Consider the following 13,660-nt stretch of genomic DNA (forward strand, 5'->3'; position numbering starts at 1 on the left):
TGTTTGGAAATCTTTGAAAAGGGTTGAGACAGAAACACACATACTTTTTTGTGCATTCCAGAATAACATCAACAACTTGTACCACACTCTCTGTGTAGTTATTTCAAAATTTACTGCAGATTTGAAACAGAAATGGACTTCTCTTAGAAGTTCCATTGACAAAAATGTTCGAGCATTAGAAGAGATAAGGGATATGATTTCACCATTAGTCCATAAATGTAGTGAAAACGTAAAGAAGGTAAAACTTCTAGGTATAAGGGACATCGTCACACACTTAAAGCTTATAGATTTGCAGAACACTACCCAACACTAACAACCATAACCGACGATGTCAGGGTTAGTACAGTGACCAAAACTGATGCGAATTGACACACTCAGTAAAATTGGTGAATATATACACAGTTGGATCATCCATTATTTTCATTCTACAAGTAATAGAAAGCTAAATTGCCCAAACATTATTATATGATTATTGTGACAAATATGTTTGTCTCCTATTGTACTAGTAGTTTCTCCCATTGTGTGGGAATACATTGGGTATGTTGTTGTTGTTTTCAGCTATTGTGCTTTTAGTTTCACTATTTTCCCTTACTTTGTCATTTTTAATTCTCATTACTTTGTTATTTTGACCATTGACCTCTCTATCTTGACCTGCAAATATTCTTAGCCTTTCTTTGTAAATAGGTGGAGATTTCTCTATTTTTCTTTTCAGATCTGCGAAAATCTTACATGTCTAGTTAAAGCAAAGGGATTATCTACTTTTGTCCTATTAAGTATTACGAAGTTGTCTTTTGGTATGGTGGAACTTAAAGATCTGTTTCTTCTTTGTCATGATAGAATATCTCAGTAATCTTTTGGTTTTTGAAGTCCAACCAAAAAGATGAAGTTTTAACTTCAGTATTTCATATATGACATATGATCCTTTAAATTGCAAGCTAATAAAAATGGTCAGGGCCTTAGGGACATGGTGTAAGCACTAGTATTTTTTGTTTTTGTTTCTAGCAAAGTGAGTGTTATCGCTTCTTGTGTGCTAGCAAAAGTGATTGAACCATTACACTTAACCTATTAGGATAAATAGTGCTAGGTCATATACTTCTTACTATAAGCTAAAATTACAAGTAGTATCATCCGAATAGCCGGTATTCACCAGTGTAAGTGAAAGTTAGGACTAAGCTAAGAGTTAGATGATAAAGCACCATAAATACATTTGTATTATCCACTAAGAATCAGTTTATAAGATAAAAATTCCCTTAAAGAAATAGTAGAAGCAGTAACAATATTCTAGCCTCACAGTAACAACATCGTACATCAAAGTTTGAGTGCTTCATGTACTAGCAAACAAGAAGAACGCATACTAACCTAACCGCTGGTTTTATAAGGTGATACAAGTTGGAGGAATGAGCTAAGCTGGCACTTTGAGGAAGCAAGTTGTTGAAGAATTAGTTAGACAGTTATAGTTTAAATTTCTGTTATGACTATAGCTTAGGTAGTTAACACTATAGTATTTCCATTTCTCTGTTAATACATTGATGTTAGTAGTTCACTCCAACAATAAAAGCTCAGATGAAAGACACAGTAATCATTCATGAATAATACCTCAAGTTTTTCTCTTCTATATTTTCTCTATAATTTCTTTTAGCTACATTCTCGGATTAATCCTTGATTTAGCTATCATCTTCTTCGAGATTAGCTTCTAGATTAATGATTTCCAGTCATGAATCCTTTTAAGTGCATCAATTAGTATTAGAGCAGTCCGATTCTTGGCATGATTATGATTTGGAATAAGAATCAAGAAGGATCAACAACAGAAATGGATTACAAGTTTTCACAGATTCAAGACCAATTATAGAAACTCTTGGAGGTTATGACGAGCATGACGGATAGGAATACACAGACAAATAAAGAGTTGAGGGAAATGAAATAAACACTGGGCAATATGATGTAGTAAGAAAAAGAAGTGGAACTTGGTAGGGTTAAAGCTTCTGTTGCTGGAGACTGTTCCAGAGATTAAGCACACTTCAATACAACTAAGAAAAGTCAAACTAATGGTGGGGAATGTGAAGCAACGGAGAAAGAAGATATTTCACAAGAGGAAATGTGCTTTATTCCTCAGATATTGCTGGAGCCCAGACACAAAAAGTATGACAAAGTGGAACCTCTCATGATGATTATTGGCTCACAGGGTACTCCTATAGGTGAAGATAAATCAGTGGGTGTGGAGGAAGAGACTGCTAACGTAGAGAGTGGGATGAACACTGTAAAATATTATCCTATTGACAGAGGAAAAGAGTGCACAAGTGATTCTAAGGTAACTGTTCTGATTGATATAGACTATAGAACTGAATTGAAGAATTACATGCATAGCTTTAGTATGAAGATAATAAAGAGTGTGATTGCATTTTCTAATGAGATAATTGATGAAATGGATAACAATTACGCTGTTGAGAAGGACAAGGGAGGGATTGGCGAACCATGGAGAGAAGTTGATAAAGAGGAAAAAAGAATCAATTCTATTGATTTCTCTCTTTCTTCTGCTATCAGTTTAATCAGTGAATTGGATGTTGTAACTGGATTACAACTTACCTATGATGGCAAGCTGGAAGTCATGGATGTTTTGAATTTTAGGAAGAATGGTGGTCTTGTTGCACCTACATTGGAAAAAGTTGAAACCGACTTTTACATGTGGAAAAAAGTTTTTTTGATGGTCAGTTCTTCAGGGAAGAGTCTTTTTCAAGGTGAAAATCTGCAGTTAAAAAGATTCCATGAAGGTCACCAGGACAAAGTTAATATTATGTGCAGCCAAATAGCATCCTACAAAAATGAGATAGCAGTCATTAACATTGTTGTTTGGCATGATGGGAAAATGTGGAGAACTTCTGGGCACACTCAGAGTTTTAAGATACTGGGAGCTATAGCATCCTGGAAAATCTTAATAGTTGCTTACCTCGTAGCTTTGGACAGTAAGGGTTCGCATGCCGTTACATCAAGATATTATGAGCAACTAACTGATTATTATGTGGCTTCTAGGCAAGGGTCTACACTTTCTCTTGGGGCTTCGTAAAAAATAATTCAGGCAAGGGTCTACATTTTAAGGCTAATCATTGCACCTTCAGTTCTCAGTATTGTCTCTTTTACATGGTTCATTATATATCGCCTTGGAGGGGAGATGCAACAACAATTACTAATGGTGATGAAGATGCATAGCCTGCCAGATGGGTTAACTTTTGCAATTTGTAGTGAAATTGATACAATCAAAACTAATTTTATTAGTAGGGTGATGAAGAGAAGATATGGCATCAAGGATGTGTTTCTGCCTTCTGACTTACTTCGGGATATACTGATGAGAAGGGAACACTTGTATTGTAGTGGAAGATTAACACATTTCAAAGCTGCTATTTTACTCCAAATTTTGGAGGAATGTTTGAAGGATACTAACCTCTTCTGCGGTGAGGCAGGTGACAAGGTATCAGGAAAATGGGGTAGATATATGAGGAGGAGATTCGGTGTAGTCATTGATCCCTAAGACTACTGACAGAAAGTTCGTTAAAGGATATTGCCCTGTGTTAGTTTTCTCCTTGCAGTTTGACTTTGTTAAGCATGAATTTTGGAAGCACAATTGCCCCATGCCTGAGGATATCCTTGACAGAAGAATGGTCAAAAGAGGTAATAAGGTTGTGTGTCAGGTACTTATCAAATGGACTGGCATAGATGTTGTACAAGGCTACAAGATGCTTGAGATTTCTTGTCTGAAGTGCAATATATTTCCATCTTTTCCATTCTTGAGGTCAAGAATGTTCTTTACGGAGGGGTATTGATACAAGTTGGAGGAATGAGCTAAGCTGGCACTTTGAGGAAGCAAGTTGCTAAAGAATTGGTTAGACAGTTATAGTTTAAATTTCTGTTATAACTGTAGCTTAGGTAGTTAACACTATAGTAGTTCCATTTCTCTGTTAATACATTGATGTTAGTAGTTCACTCCAACTATAAAAGCTCAGATGAAAGACACAGTAATCATTCATGAATAATACCGCAAGTTTTTCTCTTCTATATTTTCTCTATAATTTCTTTTAGCTACATTCTTGGATTAATCCTTGATTTAGCTATCATCTTCTTCGAGATTAGCTCCTAGATTAATGATTTCTAGTCACGAATCCCTTTAATTGCATCTTAAGGTTAGCTACAATAATTAAAGCATGCCGTAGGTACCACACGTGGTGCACGGGATAGTCATTCAACAATATAGCGGACATCCTCATACTTAACCATGGATTCAAGCACGTTATCCTCTGACGTAGAACATGATGTATTCACTTCATTCCTGAACAAAAGTACATCTGAATGATATATTTTCTTTTATGTTGTTCGATCTTATCAACTTCCCATTTTGATGTCACTGGGCTGTAAACATGCATAATTTTTTTTTGATCGTTTCTATAGGCTCTACTGATGTGTTTCTTTTCTACTAAGGAATTCCAGAGAACATCAAGAAAACCCACTCTTGAGGCCCCTATAAGAGTTATCCCGTCTAAACAGGCTTTTATCGATACAAGACGTACTTCAACATCACTCTTAGGGTCATTAAGAGAATTTATTGATATATTCCATTGCTTAACATCAAATTTCCTACCCATATAGATAATTTATCGACCTAAAGTCTAGCCAAAAGTGACTTGAGTTGCTCCTTGATCAGGTTCAGAGGATCAAGCAACTATCTGGATATTAAAACTCTCTTTTTGCCCACCACTGAGTTTGATAACCTCAACAAAAAACTTTATTTTGACTCCAATATTTAGATCCAACCGACATCTTCTTTCTTTTAACATACTTTTAAACTCAGAGAACACCTTCCCCTTCTCCACCAAGGAGGGATGAACAGAGATCAGAGATACCAAATTTTGTTCTCAAAAGGAGCCTGGAATCTCTGGAATTCTATTAAGCATCTTCTTCTATAAATCCTTGGGCTTTAAGTATATCACCGTATCCCTTATACTGGAAGGCTTACCCTCTTTACATTTTCACTGCATTTATGGACTAATGGAGAAATCATATCCGTTGGCTCTTCCAGTGATCGGACATTCTTGTCAATAGAACTATTAGGAGAAGCCCTTTTCAGCTCAAAATCTGCAGCAAACTATGGACTGACATAGAGGGGAGTTGCAGACAACAGTATGCACTTCTGTGTTTCAACCTTATTTAAAGATTTCCACACAAGGCTTTGCTCATTCTGAGCAGTGTGCCCTTCTTCAAGGACCAGAAGACCAAGAAATTTTAGACATATTTCTTTAGTCTCTTTGGCATAATCATTTCTATTTTCTCCCGTGAGAATCCGAAACAAGTCATAGCTAACTCCCAAAACACACTTACTTTTTGCCCAGGATATCAGTTTCTCCATACATATAAGCTGCGGATTTAAACAGTGAAAGACAACAACAATACCTTCATCTTCTTAGAAATATTGATCTTTACTGTTCAATTTTTTTCTTGGTAAGTAAATAATTTTATTTCACCAAAACAAATATTTACAAAACCAGACAGGGACAGACCCCCTGTTTCTCAATTTAAAAGAAACCAAGTATACTAGTTCTAAGACCTTAACCTACCAACTAGGGATTCCAAACTAGTAATCAGCCAATTAGAAAATACAAGAAACAGAAATACAATAAACCTACATCATATCTAGATAACTGTATCAAGGCTCTGCATTTAGCTTCCGTAGGATCGGCTCCCACATTTTGTATGTTTGGCTCTATATATGAATATGGAGGGCTATTTCTCTGCATACCCTATCAACTTGGTAACTTCCATGTTGAAATCTTATGAGGTTTCTTTCTCTCTAGATGGTGTTGACCAACATTGCAGTGACACGCTAGATAATAGATCCTCTAATAGATTTCCCTCTTGCATGTTTTGCAACCCATTCCACTTCTAGTGTCCAGCTACTAACAGTTCTCTACACACATAGCCATTTCATCAATCTCAACCATAAGCATTAGTGACACAATACTCTAAGAATAGGTGGCCTTGAGTTTCATTATCACTACCACAGAATACATATACTGGAGGCACCTGAATCCAAAATTTTGCTAGCCTCTCTATAGTAGACAGCCTGTGTAACAATGCTAGCCAAAGTATGTATTTGTGTCTAGGATGCACACAATGATTTAAAATAATTCCTTTCCAAGGAACTTTTGGAAGCTGGGGGAGTAGTGCATTATACAACAATTTGATAAAGAACTTTGATTCTTTCACACAAGAAGTCAGCCTAGTCTTCAAGTCACCTTGTATTCGCAGAGCAGTCATAACATGTTGCTTTGTACATATGATTTTATTGACTGCCCAAGTGAAATTTTTAGATTACCATAACTCTCCATAGAGCCAGTTTCAAATTAATAATCATGGACCCATTTAATCGACAAACAATCTTTATTTTCTACTAGATCCTAGAGTTGCTTTGTGACTAAATGATTTTTCCACATGTAGAGGTTTAGGACATTTAACCCACCCGCAGACTTTTGGAGGCATATCTTTTCCCAAGACACAAGTACTTTCTTTGATGTCAAAATAGTAACAGTACATAGAAACACTCTACACGTACCAATTATCATTTTCATGATATTTTTTGGTAATAGAAAGATCTATTCCCAATAACTCTAAACACCAAAAACTACAGATGTAATCAACTAAAGTCTACCCGTATAAGATAATAGTTTAGCACTCCAGCATTTTATTTTCTCAATAACTTTATCCACTAGTGGTAAACACTGGTCAAATATGAGCTTCTTTGAGGATAGAGGAACTCAAAGGTATTTAAAAGACAACCTCCCTATATTATAGCCCAGACAATCAAGAATTATTTATTTCACCTATAGCTTTGTTCTAGAAAATTATGTAGAACTCTTGTCAATGGTAGATTGTAACCCGAATATAGTAGAAAACCTTTTTAAAGCCTCATAAAGTAGAGTGCTTGAGGCATGATCAGCTTTGCAGAATATGAGTTAGCCATCTACAAAGCATATGTTCTTGACCCCATGTTTTTTTCACCTGGGGTGGTATTGAAAACCTTGGTGCTTATCTAAACTGTTCAATTCCCTATTTAGGTACTCCATGGCTATCAAAAAATGTAAGGTGACATAGGGCCACCTTGCCTTATACCTCTCTTTCCCTAAAAAGTTTAGTAAGGACCCCATTTAACACTAAGGAGTGAGAAACTAAACAAACACATTCCATGACCCAAGTGATAAATTTTATAGAAAACCCAACTCAGCTAGCATACTCTTAAGAAAGCACTACCCAGTAAAGCCATATGCATTCTTAAGGTCTACTTTTAACGCACATCTTGGAGAAAGTCCTTTTCTAAAGTACCATTTGAAAAGTTTGTGGCCAAAAAGTATGTTATCAATGATGTTTCTTCGTTCAATAAAATCTTATTGAGATGGCCCTATAATAGTACCTATTAAATTTTTAATCCTATTTGTCAGGATCTTAGTGATCAGTTCATAAAATGTAGTATAATAGGAAATAGGTCTAAAATCCTTGACCATAGTAGGATTAGCACATTTGGACCAAAGTTACTACAGTGCAGCTGAGGGATTTCAACATCTTTACTGATTTAAAAAAATTTTGTTACTGCCATTAGCATATTATACTTGACATTGCTTCATTGTCCAATAAAGAATTCCACTGGAAAACTATCAACCCCTGGTGATTTTTCTATCAGCTAACTCTTCAAAGAACCTAAGACAATAATAAATTATATGAGCTCAAGTTTCTATGGGTGTGATAAGAATGGACCACTTTGACCACCATAGAGTTAGGACATGGAAGTTTAGTTGCAGATGCACCCATAAGACCTGAAAAGAAGCCAATGAACTCGTTCTCAATAACTATAACATCAATTATCTTGTTACTTGCAGTGTCATATATAGAATATATGTTGTTTCTACTGGCTCTAATTCTGTATTAAAAATGGAAGTACTTGGAATTAACATCACCATATTTAATCCATAGTGCCCTAGACTTCTGCCTAAGCACTTTCTGCTCTACTAGACTCCAGTGATGAAAATCTTAAAGAAGTTGCTTCTCTTCAAAGATCAACTCCTGGTTCATGGGTTGCAAACCTACTCTGTGTGATGTCCAACTTTTCTCTATTTTTTTGGATGCTATGAGCATAAGTGCAAGGTAAGAGTTCAGATTCTGCATATCATATTTAGCGCTTTAAGTTTTGACTCGGCTTGTACATGTGTGTGCTAGGGAAATACTTTCTCCATGTGGATGCTACAATCTCAGGGAATTTCTAGTGCTCCATTACAGTATTATAGAGTTTGAAAAGCTTTGGTCTAGACAGTTGCTGAGAATTATGATAGATAAAGATGGGGGAGTGATCAGATATCCATGAAGGGAGAAAATCAGCCTCAATAGTCCCACAGGTTTGCACCAGTAGTAGTTCTCTAATACCCGATCAATCTTTGAGTATACTTGGTGATCCTGCTGTTGTTTGTTACAAAAGGTGTAGTAGCAACCTTTTGCATTCAGGGATGTTAAATGGAGGTGATCTATATAGTCCCTAAAATACTGAGTTTCCAGCTAAGTAATTTGCAGCGCCTAATATATCATCAGAGGATAAAATAATATTAAAATCACCATTCAGGAGTCAAGGTTCCTAAATAGAATTTCCCAATAATTTTAGATCACTCCACAGTCTATCCTTTCCTGCATATTATTTTTTGCATATATAATAGTGACATAGGTGCCAGTAGCATCACTCACAAGACAATGGATAAACTGCTCTTTGACCAATATTATAGAAACTCACAAATATAACTGCCAGAATACCCATATTCTCCTATTTGGGGCCATTATGTAGTTGCAGCAAGTATTCCATCCTTCCACAAGCTTCTTCAGAATATCAGCAGCCTTGTTTTTCTTTACTCTGGATTCCAAGCGACCAAACATAGATCTTATGCTTTCTCAAAAAGAGCTTCACCTTTTGTTTTGTTTCAAGGTCTAATTTAGACCCTTGATGTTCCGAATAGATATAATCATATATTTAGGGCCTCTCCAGGTAGCCCTAGAAGTACATCATTAGCTGGTATATGTATTAGAGGGGAAAATTGGTTAGTATTGTCCTTACTGTACTAGATTGTCCTTGATTCTCACCTCACCAGTTAATCCTCGCAAAGAGCTAGGCTTGGTAATTAGTTCTTTATCAGACGTTTTTGTACCTCATCTATACTCTGTCGTTGCTGACTTTGGGGCCTCTTCCTACGTCTATTTCATCTCCTTTTCTTTGGCACCTTCCTAAATTTCTCCTCTTCTTTCATAAAATTTTCTTTTATTGATCTACATCCTTAGAGATATGGCCAAATTTTAGAAAATTTCCATAATATTTTGGGCGCTACTCATACTCTAGAGGTTGTTGGCATATACTAGTTGGATTACTTATCTTAGTGGTATCAATTAAAGGTTTTTCTATATTTGTTTCCACTAAAACCTGTGCATATGAATTTGTTTCTATGCTAGCAGTGAATTGTTTAGTGTGTTTAGGTTTTCTTATGGAACTAGAAACTTTGTTGAGATCTTTACAAGACCAATATCCAATCGGAAGCCTAAGAAAGTAACCCATAGTGGGATGGTAGTAATGCAGTCTTGGTTAAACTCAAAATATATGTCCCAAGTTTGAACAATAAATAGTTTGTTATGGAAGGTATATGCCCCCACACTCCATTAACACTTTGTCACACTCTTCAGCTGAATTAAATCTGAAGATAAAATACCCATCATCATGACACAACACTTAAGGTTTTGCAACACAATTCCAGGAATGCAAAATGTAAGCCTCAATAAATTTCAAATAAGGGATGTCACCCATCATAAAACCTATCAATGCAAACTTTCAATACTCTACTCAACTTCGTATATCATCCTCAACAATACTCATAGAGATATTACCTTGTTTTTTAGTTACCAGAATATAATATAGTGGTTTACCCTTATGGTCTGCTCGATTCTCACTATATTCCATCTTCATTGTAGGGGTAGTATTGGTAAAAGTCATCGTTGTAGAGAAATGAAGATTCCTATTTGCCGAAGGACTAATTTATTTGTCATAATTTTGCAAATACAAGGACCTAAGAGAGTCAAAATTTATAAATGTGTCCTCACCCTCCTCAGGGATAGATTGAAATTTTGGGGGGATGAAGTTTCCAAGTTTTTTTTGGTAAGTAAAATATTTTATTTACCTACTGAGCAGTACATAAGAGGGAGTTCAGTAACCATAAACAAAAGTCCCATGGTTTACTGTATGCATAAGACTAACCTATATCAAAACTACTTATATCAAAGGTAACACATTAAGATCAAGTAATTTCTGGGCTAATTTGGCTTGATGGATTCCTCGACCATACACATCCTAGATAATTTGCCTGACTAAGACATAAGTTGGCCACTGCTTGTGTTGAAACACCTTTGTATTGCATTCTATCCATATTAAAGATCTGTGCAGTACTACCACTGCTTTTCATATACTGTAATGCCCATTGAATTTTATCTTGCCATTTCCTACTAATCCTACTAATTCCTTACAACTTAGCAGCTAGTCCCAAATACTTGTCGTATAGGTACACTCAAAAAAAAGGTGTTGTTCCTCCTCATCATTTTCTTGACATAGAGGATAGGTTAGATTATCTACTAGACCCCACTTTGCCAATCTAATTTTAGTGGCTAGTCATCTATTTAGTGCCAGGTATAGTATGAATAGCCATTTGGGTGCCCCATAGTTGGACCAAACCAATTTCCTCCATTCTACTTGAGCCATATCACCACTCATCTGTATATAAACCTTCCTGATAGAGTACTTATTCATGGACAATATTGTATCATCATCATACCCGTCTTCCTAGAAGTATTTATGAGCCTTAAGAATCCATTTCACTATCCAGGAAGCCTGCTTAGCCTGTACGCCCCATCCTTCTTCTTTTCCCATAGTATAAATGGATCCACTCCACCCATAGCTTATCGTTCTTTTTACATAGATTCCACAGACACTTACCTATAGCTGATTTGTTCCATGTGTTGACATCCAATAAGTTTAAACCACCATTAGATTTGGGATAACATAACTTTTTCCAAGCAATCAAGGCTTTCTTTGAATATTCGATAGATCCTGTCCACATGAATCTTTTGCAAATACCCTTTATTACCTGTATAATCTTCTTAGGTTGACATATAATTTGTGACTAGAAAGTTTGTATTGCCAATAGGACACTCTTTATCAATTGGGTCCTCCCAGCATAAGATAAGAATCTTGTTGTCTAACTGGTTATTCTACTCAACATCTTGTCCACAAGTGGTTTGCATTGCACCACAGCTTAATAAAGTACTTATTGGATTAGAGATTATAGCCAAGACTATCTTGTGGAGTAACAAGCTTCATCGATGAGCTGATAAATTTTTTTGATAGGGTCATGGTTTTTCAATAAAGGTGCATGTTAGAAGCCTTGCTAAAATTATGGAAGGGAATTTCCACCTTCTATTTCTAGAACTCGCCTTCCCATTTAAGAAGAAAGATAGATGAAGCTATTATTATAGGCCAACACTTTAGAAAAAACTTTAGAAATGATTGAAAAAATACTATGGTGAGTCAGGTTTTTCTGATGCCAGGTGAATGTGAGATTATGCATCCCCCTTGTTATCAGATAAGGGATCTTGCAGCATCTTGAGATTTATATGTCCAGAAATGTTGTTCCACATGAACTCAAATCCTCCATATTGATGAGGATACATTGTTGCTTTGGGATTTAGGGGAACTAAATCACATAAGGTTCCTAAAAGAGTTGGTTTAGTTGTTTTTGTGGGGTCAAACCCATGTGGAAGAAAATTTCATGTGTGAATTTACTTGTCTAGGAAATGAATTTGGAGAGCAAGAAAAAATTTGTGAAGGATAAATTTTGTATTTATTTTTTCTTTTCTTAGTTTGTGCTTGGAGGCTAAATGTGGCCATCTATAAAAGTATGACACTCTTCATTGTTGAAACCATCCAAAAATTTATCGTTAAATACATGAAAAGATTAGCGAGTTGAGAGAGAAATTCTCTTAGGTGTACTTGGGATCTCTTCCCTTAAAATAGAGAGTTGAGAGAGTAATTCTCTTAGGTGTATTTGGGATCTCTTCCCTTTCTTTGTTAATAATATAATGGTGGTTGTTATCTGGTGGATGTAGGATCATTCTGATCCAAACTACATTAAATCTTACAAAATCTCTTATTCTTTATTTCACGTTTCCATTAATAATTGCTATCTGAGTCAAGGTTCTATCTGAGTATGCTCTGTGGTTGTAGCACAACCTGAACTTCTACTTCAGAAAAGAATTATTTGTGTTTTCTGTATTTTCAAATATTATTCATAGTAGAAGAGAAAGAACAAGTAACATTGAGTTCTATGAAGTTTGAAATTAATAGATTTAGTGGTAGTAATAATTTCAATATTTGAAATATCTAGATGATGGTGATACAGTGGAGGGAAGGTTCAATCTATGTTATTAATGAAAGGTACCCCAATGGTAAATCAGATTCCAACAAGGAGAATATTGAAGGCGATGCATTGAGTGGCATCCAATTGTCCATTACACCTAACGTGCTTTGTGAAGTGAGTATAGGTACCGAAGAGACTAACAAAGAGTTATGGGACAGGATCGAAGGGCTTTACTAGGACTAGTCGGTGATAATAGGTATGTTATTACAATGACGTCTCCACACACTTAAGATGGAGTCAGCTAATTTATTGCTAGTCCATCTAGATGCGTTCAGTAACCTTTTCATGGACATATAGAGTGTCAAAATTAAAAGGAATAAAGAGACACTTGTATTTGCTTTTTTAGTTTTATTAACTTCAAATTATCGTGATATTGAGAATTCAATAATATATAGCAAGAATCCTATTACTTTTGAGCAAGTGTGGAAGCACATAACTCTTGTGATATGGAAAACATTTTGAAGGAAACAAAAATAATGAATCTAGTGGGCTCTTCGTGATAGGCTATACTAGCCACAGGGAGAGAGCAAACCAAAGTACAAGTCAAAGTTTCCTCTAAACAAGACATATGCAGTGTTGGGGCTGTCACAAGAAAAGGCACTTTGAATAAAATTTCCCAACGTCAAAGTCCAAAGAAAAGGCGAGTGCTTGCATTGTTGAATAAGTTCATGATTCTAATAATCAATATATACTTAGACCATTATGCAATAGTGGAGTCTATGGCAACAAATGGGTACTAGATTGTAGTTGTAATCTGCATATGACATTCCAAAGAGATTGGTTCAACAACTATAAAAAAAAGTGGAGGTACCATAATAATGGGCAATAACGCAACTTGTAAAATAGTTGGCATTGGTTCAGTTTAGGTATGCTTCCATGATGGAGTCATGAGTACTATTATATTTATCTTATATATTCATGTCTAAAGAAAAATTTGATTTCCTTGGGTACTCTGGATAATCAAGGTTTTAGTAAATGAGTGAAGGAGTAAATAGAAAGGTGACTAAAACTCATGTAGCCATGCTGAACGCCAAGATGGAGGATGGCCTTTACACACTGGCAGGAAGTACAATCACAATTGTTGGGTTTGTTAATACCTCTACAGTGTAGATATCAAATAATTACAAGAAAAG

The 13,660-nt window shown here is 35.7% G+C and overlaps 1 pseudogene; it reads right to left on the reverse strand.

Moving 5' to 3' along the window:
• Positions 1-4,173: 4,173 nt before the first annotated feature.
• LOC107871895 lies at positions 4,174-11,850 on the reverse strand (annotated as a pseudogene).
• Between the last annotated feature and the right edge of the window lie 1,810 nt (positions 11,851-13,660).

The sequence above is a fragment of the Capsicum annuum genome, chromosome 5, assembly GCF_002878395.1.
Source record: "Capsicum annuum cultivar UCD-10X-F1 chromosome 5, UCD10Xv1.1, whole genome shotgun sequence".
Taxonomy (NCBI): Eukaryota; Viridiplantae; Streptophyta; class Magnoliopsida; order Solanales; family Solanaceae; genus Capsicum; species Capsicum annuum.